The sequence below is a fragment of the Cherax quadricarinatus genome, chromosome 29 (assembly GCF_038502225.1).
Source record: "Cherax quadricarinatus isolate ZL_2023a chromosome 29, ASM3850222v1, whole genome shotgun sequence".
Taxonomy (NCBI): domain Eukaryota; kingdom Metazoa; phylum Arthropoda; class Malacostraca; order Decapoda; family Parastacidae; genus Cherax; species Cherax quadricarinatus.
Window position 1 is genome coordinate 33,877,547 of NC_091320.1, and position 8,553 is coordinate 33,886,099.

Consider the following 8,553-nt stretch of genomic DNA (forward strand, 5'->3'; position numbering starts at 1 on the left):
AATGGAGATCGGGAATCTTCTCGTGGCTTAATATGACTTTAGCAAGTGTAATGAGTAAGCATGCATATATATATATATATATATATATATATATATATATATATATATATATATATATATATATATATATATATATATATATATATATATATATATATATATATGCATGCTTAGTCATATTGAAATGCTAAGTGAATATGTATATGTTATCTCCAAGAGGAAATTGGTATGCAAGATATGTGCTCGCTTGGATACATATAGTGTCCAGTGACCTTTTCTTGCCAGCCTGTTCACTGCCATGGTCAAGGCTACCTTGTCTACTACGACCAGATGTCTGCAATTGTCAGTATCAGCTTCTTCTACCAGCAACTGAGCAATATTCCTGAAACAGACGTGAAAATCCGCAAAAGGGAGCCCAAAGGTTTCGTACGAGTTATGCTAGATCACCGAGACTGTGAGAGCCGGACAGGCTCGCTGACCACAAATGAACAAAAGCCAGGCAAGTTGGGTTGTCGGCAGGAAAGCCTGGCTTCGGCAGAGTAGAACCGTTTGTCTGGGCAAGCCGCAGACGAACGGTAAGGTAACAAAAAAAAAAATGGGCACAATACCGTGACTGGGACAATACACAGATAACCCGCACATAGGAAAGAGGAGCTTACAAAGAAGTTTCGGTCCTACTTGGGCCATTTACTAAGCTCCTCTCTTCTATGTGCGGGTTATTTGTGTAACAGTAAGGTAACCTTGACCTACTTTTGTCTAGAGCTTACCTCAGATATCTAAAATTATTATAAATTCCCAGATATGGCGACCACTTTCAAGGCTCCCTTTATTATTCCTTTCTTTCCTCACACTCCTCTCCTTTCCACTTCCGCTACTCTCCACCACCACCCATCATCTGCCCGCCCATCTTCCCTACATCTCAGTAATAGTAAAATACGGCCTATTATCGAGAGGATAGGCTGCTACTCTCATCCCCCGCATCTCTTCCTCCCTCCTACCTCTCTCCAGTCAACTCCACTTTCATCCCACCATCACTCCCCACTGCCATCATGCCTTCTACACACCCCACTCCCCACTACCATCATGCCTTCTACACACCCCACTCCCCACTACCATCATGCCTTCTACACACCATCACTCCCCACTACCATCATGCCTTCTACACACCCCACTCCCCACTACCATCATGCCTTCTACACACCCCACTCCCCACTACCATCATGCCTTCTACACACCATCACTCCCCACTACCATCATGCCTTCTACACACCCCACTCCCCACTACCATCATGCCTTCTACACACCATCACTCCCCACTACCATCATGCCTTCTACACACCCCACTCCCCACTACCATCATGCCTTCTACACACCCCACTCCCCACTACCATCATGCCTTCTACACACCCCACTCCCCACTACCATCATGCCTTCTACACACCCCACTTCCCACTACCATCATGCCTTCTACACACCCCACTCCCCACTACCATCATGCCTTCTACACACCCCACTCCCCACTACCATCATGCCTTCTACACACCCCACTCCCCACTACCATCATGCCTTCTACACACCCCACTCCCCACTACCATCATGCCTTCTACACACCCCACTCCCCACTGCCATCATGCCTTCTACACACCCCACTCCCCACTGCCATCATGCCTTCTACACACCCCACTCCCCACTGCCATCATGCCTTCTACACACCCCACTCACCACTGCCATCATGCCTTCTACACACCCCACTCCCCACTACCATCATGCCTTCTATACACCCCACTCCCCACTGCCATCATGCCTTCTACACACCCCACTCCCCACTACCATCATGCCTTCTACACACCCCACTCCCCACTGCCATCATGCCTTCTACACACCCCACTCCCCACTGCCATCATGCCTTCTACACACCCCACTCACCACTGCCATCATGCCTTCTACACACCCCACTCCCCACTACCATCATGCCTTCTATACACCCCACTCCCCACTGCCATCATGCCTTCTACACACCCCACTCCCCACTACCATCATGCCTGCTACACACCCCACCTCCCACCATCCCAGCTTCCTTCACATGCTGCCAGGTAACAACAGTGGTAGTGGCTGGGGGTGGGTGAGGCTCCTTACTGGAGACTCGCCCAGGACACGAAGTAAGTAGCCAAGTACTCACATTGTTGTACTCACCTAGTTGTGGTTGCAGGCACAGCTCCTGGCCCAGCCTCCTCATTGGTCGCTACTAGGTCACTCTCAATTCTACATGAGCTTTATCATACCTCTTCTTAAAGCTATGTATGGATCCTGCCTCCGCTACATCACTACCGAGACTATTCCATTTCCTGACAACTCTGTGACTGAAGAAATACTTCTTAATATCCCTGTGATTCATCTGAATGTTCGACTTCCAACTGTGACCTCTTGTTGCTGTGTCCCATCTCTGGAACATCCTGTCCCTATCCAAGATGTCGATTCCTCTCAGTATTTTATGTGTCGTTATCATATCCCCCCTATTCATCCTGTCCTGCAGTGTCGTCAGGCCGATTTCCCTTAACCTCTCCTCGTAGGACATACCCCTTAGCTCCGGGAGTAGTCTTGTTGCAAACCTTTGCCCTATCTCTAATTTCCTTACGTGCTTGGCTAGGTGGGGGTTCCAAACTGGTGCCGCATAGTCCAATATATATAGGCCTGACGTACACGGTGTACAGGGTCCTGGATGATTCCTTATTGAAATGTCGGACTGCTGTTCTTAGGTTTGCTAGGCGCCCATGTGCTGCAGCAGTTATTTGGTTGATGTGCTCCTCAGATGTGCCCGGTGTTATACTCACCTCAAGATTCTTTTCCTTGAGTGAGGTTTGCAATCTCTGACCTCCTAGACTATAGTCCGTCAGCGGTCTTCTTTGCCCTTCCTCAATCTTCATGACTTTGCACTTGGTGAGGCTGAACTCCAGGAACCATTTTCTGGACCAATCCTGCAGCCTGTCCAGATCCCTTTGTAGTTCTGCCTGGTCCTAGTCTGACTGAATTCTTCGCATTAACTTCACATCTTCTGGAAACAAGGACACTTCTGAGTCTATTCCTTCCGTCAGGTCGTTTACATATACCAGAAACAGCACCGGTCCTAGGACTGACCCCTGTGGGACCCCGCTCGTCACAGGCGCCCACTCTGACACCTCGTCACGTACTATGCCTCGTTGTTGCCTCCCTGTCAGGCATTCTCTGATTCATTGCAATGCCTTCTTTATATTCCCTGCCTGGTTCTCTCTTGTGTGGAACTGTGTCAAAAATCTTTTTGCAGTCCAAGAAAATGCAATCTACCCACCCCTCTGTGTTCGTGTGTATGTGTGTGTGTGTGTGTGTGTACTCACCTATTTGTGGTTGCAAAGATTGAGACTCAGCTCCTGGCCCCGCCTCTTTACTAAACGCTACTAGGTCCTCTCTCTCCCTGCTCCATGAGCTTTATCATACCTCATCTTAAAGCTATGTATGGTTCCTGCCTCCACTACATCACTTGCCAGACTGTTCCACTTTCTGACAACTCTATGACTGAAGAAATACTTCATAACATCCCTTTGACTCATCTGAGTCTTCAACTTCCAATTGTGACTCTTTGTTTCTGTGTCCCATCTTTGGAACATCCTGTCTCTGTCCACCTTATCTATTCCTTGCAGTATTTTGTATGTCGTTATCAAGTCTTCCCTATCTCTCCTCTCCTCCAGTGTGGTCAGGTCGAGTTCCCTTAACCTTTCTTCGAAGGACATTCCCTTTAGCTCTGGAACTAGCCTTGTTGCAATCCTTTGCACTTTCTCTAATTTCTTGACCTGCTTGACCAGGTGTGGGTTCCAAACTGGTGCTGCATATTCCAGTATGGACCTGTCGTACACGATGTACAGAGTCTTGAACTATTCCTTACTGAGGTATCAGAATACTATTCTCAGGTTTGCCAGGCGCCCATATGATGCAGCAGTTATCTGGTTGACATGTGCTTCCGGAGACGTGCTCGGTATTATACTCACCCCAAGATCTTTCTCCTTGAGTGAGGTTTGCAGTCTTTGGCCTCCTAGCCCATATTCTGTCTGCGGTCTTCTTTGCCCTTCCCCAATCTTCATTATTTTTCATTTGGCGGGGTTAGATTCAAGAAGATAGTTGCTGTACCACACGTCCAGCCTGTTCAGGTCTCTTTGTAGTCCTGCCTGATCCTCATCTGATTTAATTCTCCTCATTAACTTCACATCGTCTGCGAACAGGGACACTTCTGAGTCTATCCCTTCCATCATGTCATTCACATAATGAGAACCTTCAAAACTAGGGACGCCAAACCCATGATGATTCTCTTCAAATCGCTTGTGCTCTCTATGCTGGAATACCGCTGTACACTAACGGCCCCCTTCAAGGCTGGCGACATTGCGGATCTGGAGAGTGTACAAAGAACTTCCACGGCACACATAAGTGCGATAAGGTACCTAAACTACTGGGAACGGGTGAAGGTCCTTGATCAGTATTCCCTCGAACGCAGGCGAAAGAGATACATGATAATATACACTTGGAAGGTCTTGGAGGGATTGGTACCAAACTTTCACACGAAAATCTCTCCATATGAAAGCAAAAGACTCGGCAGGAGATGCAACATTCCCCCGATGAAAAGCAGGGGCGCCACGAATATACTGAGAGACAACACAATAAGTGTCCGGGGCCCAAGACTGTTCAATTGCCTCCCAGCATACATAAGGGGGATTACCAATAGATCCCTGGCTGTCTTCAAGAAGGCACTGGACAGGCACCTAAAGTCAGTACCTAACCAACCGGGCTGTGGTTCGTACGTCAGCTTGCGTGCGGCCAGCAGCAACAGCCTGGTTGATCAGACCCTGATCCACCATGAGGCCTAGTCTCAGACCGGGTCGCGGGGGCGTTGACTCCCGAAACCCTCTCCAGGTAAAACTCCAGGTAAACATATGCCAAAAATAGCACTGGTCCTAGAACTGACCCCTGTGAGACCCCGCTCGTCACAGGCGCCCACTGTGATCCCTCATCCCGTACCATAACTCGTTGTTGCCTCCCTGTCAGGTATTCTTTGATCCATTGCAGTACCCTTTCTGTTATGCGTGCCTGATCCTCTAGCTTCTACATAAATCTCTTATGAGGAACTGTGTTGCAGGCCTTCTTGCAGTCCATGAAAATGCAATCAACCCACCCCTCTATCTCGTGTCTTACTTCTGTTACCTTGTCATAAAACTCCAGGTGCTCCACCACTCTCCTGATAATCTTCTCAATGACTCTGCATGCTATACACGTCAGTGACACTGGTCTATAGTTTAGTTCCTCGTTTCTGTCTCCTTTCTTAAAAATGGGGACAACATTTGCCGTCTTCCATACCTCAGTTAGTTACCCAGTTTCAAGGAATGTGTTGAAAATTGTGTATGTGTGTGTGTGTGTGTGTGTGTGTGTGTGTGTGTGTGTGTGTGTGTGTGTGTGTGTGTGTGTGTGTGTGTGTGTGTGTGTGTGTGTGTGTGTGTGTGTGCATTTATTTTAGGTGTGACTGGCTATCTGTGTATGCTTGCCAGGAGTGGCTGGCTGTCTGTGGATAAAGTACTGTGTAGTCTGATGCAGAGTTTGCAGGTTCGAGTCCTGCTGTGGACGTAGAGATAATGTTTGTAAATAATTTCGCTTGTTTGGGAATTGCTATGCGTAACAATTCGCAATTCGCAATTCATGGGTACAGTAATATGAAATGCTGCTCGTTGGGCTAGTACACCAAACAGGGAGTAGAATGAAATGAGCTCAGAGCATCCACACCACCGTATGTCCTCGGATGACGGGTAAAACACCTAGCTTAGCTTGATGCGTCATTTTTGAGGACTGTGTGGTCCCGTCATGTGTTTTCGCTCACCATGAGGCAGGAGAAAGCAGCATGGGTTCGACTCCTTGGCAAGTTGCAGTGTGGTAGGAGCTCAAGACCCCAGGTTCACTGAAGCAGCGATGAGGTGGGACACCCTTGCAGTCTCCTCCAGTAGACCAGGTCCTCCCAAAGATCACAAACAGTCCCACTGGTACAAACCGATCATGGAAAAAATCGCCAACACAATGCTCACCAATGCTTCAGGAAAGGACAAAGCTAGTCTCCTGGCAGTGAAGGCACCACAATCTGGAGATTTCCTTCTAATTGCTACCAGTTCCTCGGGCAGATGCAGATTTTTTTTTTTTTTTTTTTTGGCATTTAGAAAAATTAGCTACGTCAGCAGTGTGCTGCTACCCTATTCTATATGATAGTTACATAGTGGGAATAATGGATAGTTACGTTTCCCTGCACTTTTCCAGCATACATAGTGTAGAAATACATAGTGCAGAAATGTGTGTGTCTGAGCTGGGAGAAATTAGATAAGTAAGAAAATAAGTTTTAGGTACAGGAACACATAAATACAGTTACACAAATTATCACACATAATAATAAACGTGTAAAGTACCCAAGATAATCCCCCAAAAAAGGTCAGAGGATGTGACTTTTTTTCCACTGGGGTTCTTTCAACATATTATTATTTAAAGCCTCTCTGTACGATACAGTAGAAATCACTTATGATTGTAACCTTAAAAATTAAAACAGCCAAGTAACTCAACTGCCTGACAATCAGTTACACCGGGATAACTCGGTTACACTGGGACAATCAGGTTACCGTCCAGTGTTCCATAAAGAGGTCAGCAGCTACGGCAGCTTCAAAGGTTTCCTTCCAGCAGAGCTGGAGTTACTATTACTTGATACTATTTTTCTGGACCGCCTATCCTATACTCATCAGAAATGAAATTTTTATGACGATATCTATATATATATATTTTTTTTTTTTTCAACAAGTTGGTCGTCTCCCACCGAGGCAGGGTGACCCAAAAAAGAAAGAAAATCCCCAAAAAGAAAATACTTTCATCATCATTCAACACTTTCACCACACTCACACATTATCACTGCTTTTGCAGAGGTGCTCAGAATACAACAGTTTAGAAGCATATACGTATAAAGATACACAACATATCCCTCCAAACTGCCAATATCCCAAACCCCTCCTTTAAAGTGCAGGCATTGTACTTCCCATTACCAGGATTCAAGTCCTACTATATGAAAATAACCGGTTTCCCTGAATCCCTTCACTAAATATTACCCTGCTCACACTCCAACAGATCGTCAGGTCCCAAGTATCATTCGTCTCCATTCACTCCTATCTAACACGCTCATGCACGCTTGCTGGAAGTCCAAGCCCCTCGCCCACAAAACATATATATATATATATATATATATATATATATATATATATATATATATATATATATATATATATATATATATATATATATATATATATATATTTTGGAGGCAAAGAGGGGAATGTATGAGTATAGTTTTACCAACGCTCTTATATGGGTGTGAAGCATGGGTGATGAATGTTGCAGCGAGGAGAAGGCTGGAGGCAGTGGAGATGTCATGTCTGAGGGCAATGTGTGGTGTGAATATAATGCAGAGAATTCGTAGTTTGGAAGTTAGGAGGAGGTGCGGGATTACCAAAACTGTTGTCCACAGGGCTGAGGAAGGGTTGTTGAGGTGGTTCGGACATGTAGAGAGAATGGAGCGAAACAGAATGACTTCAAGAGTGTATCAGTCTGTAGTGGAAGGAAGGCGGGGTAGGGGTCGGCCTAGGAAAGGTTGGAGGGAGGGGGTAAAGGAGGTTTTGTGTGCGAGGGGCTTGGACTTCCAGCAGGCATGCGTGAGCGTGTTTGATAGGAGTGAATGGAGACAAATGGTTTTTAATACTTGACGTGCTGTTGGAGTGTGAGCAAAGTAACATTTATGAAGGGATTCAGGGAAACCGGCAGGCCGGACTTGAGTCCTGGAGATGGGAAGTACAGTGCCAGCACTCTGAAGGAGGGGTGTTAATGTTGCAGTTTAAAAACTGTAGTGTAAAGCACCCTTCTGGCAAGACAGTGATGGAGTGAATGATGGTGAAAGTTTGTCTTTTTCGGGCCACCCTGCCTTGGTGGGAATCGGCCAGTGTGATAATAAAAATAATAAATATATATATATATATATATCTGTGATGAAGATATCGCCATAAAAATACAAACATTACCTCTCTGTCCACGGAAAATTTCTAACCTGCATGCTTGGCATCAGAATACACAATACTTTACCCACAACGCAAGAAGAGGAGGGTGAATGTGGACTACATTATATATCTAAGAATATATACAAGAAGAAACAGAGGATATTCATTACTGCAATTCGCGTGGGGAAGCATGTTGAGTGTGAGGGGTTTGGAAGGCAGGTTGTATATACCAGATGAGAAGTTCGTAAACTTGAAACCTGTTTCCTGTGTTGCAATACATTCTTCCAGCTGCTGCTCCGAAGACCAGGTTAGCAACAGTGATTAGTGTGCAGTGACCATAAAAACTCGCCCTGCCTTACGCCACCCAGCTCACGCAAGACAGTGAGTCGTCTTCCTCGCTCACCACACTGATCACTGGAAGGAGGCCTCTGCGCCATCTATTGAGAACTCTGTGCATTAGTTCATC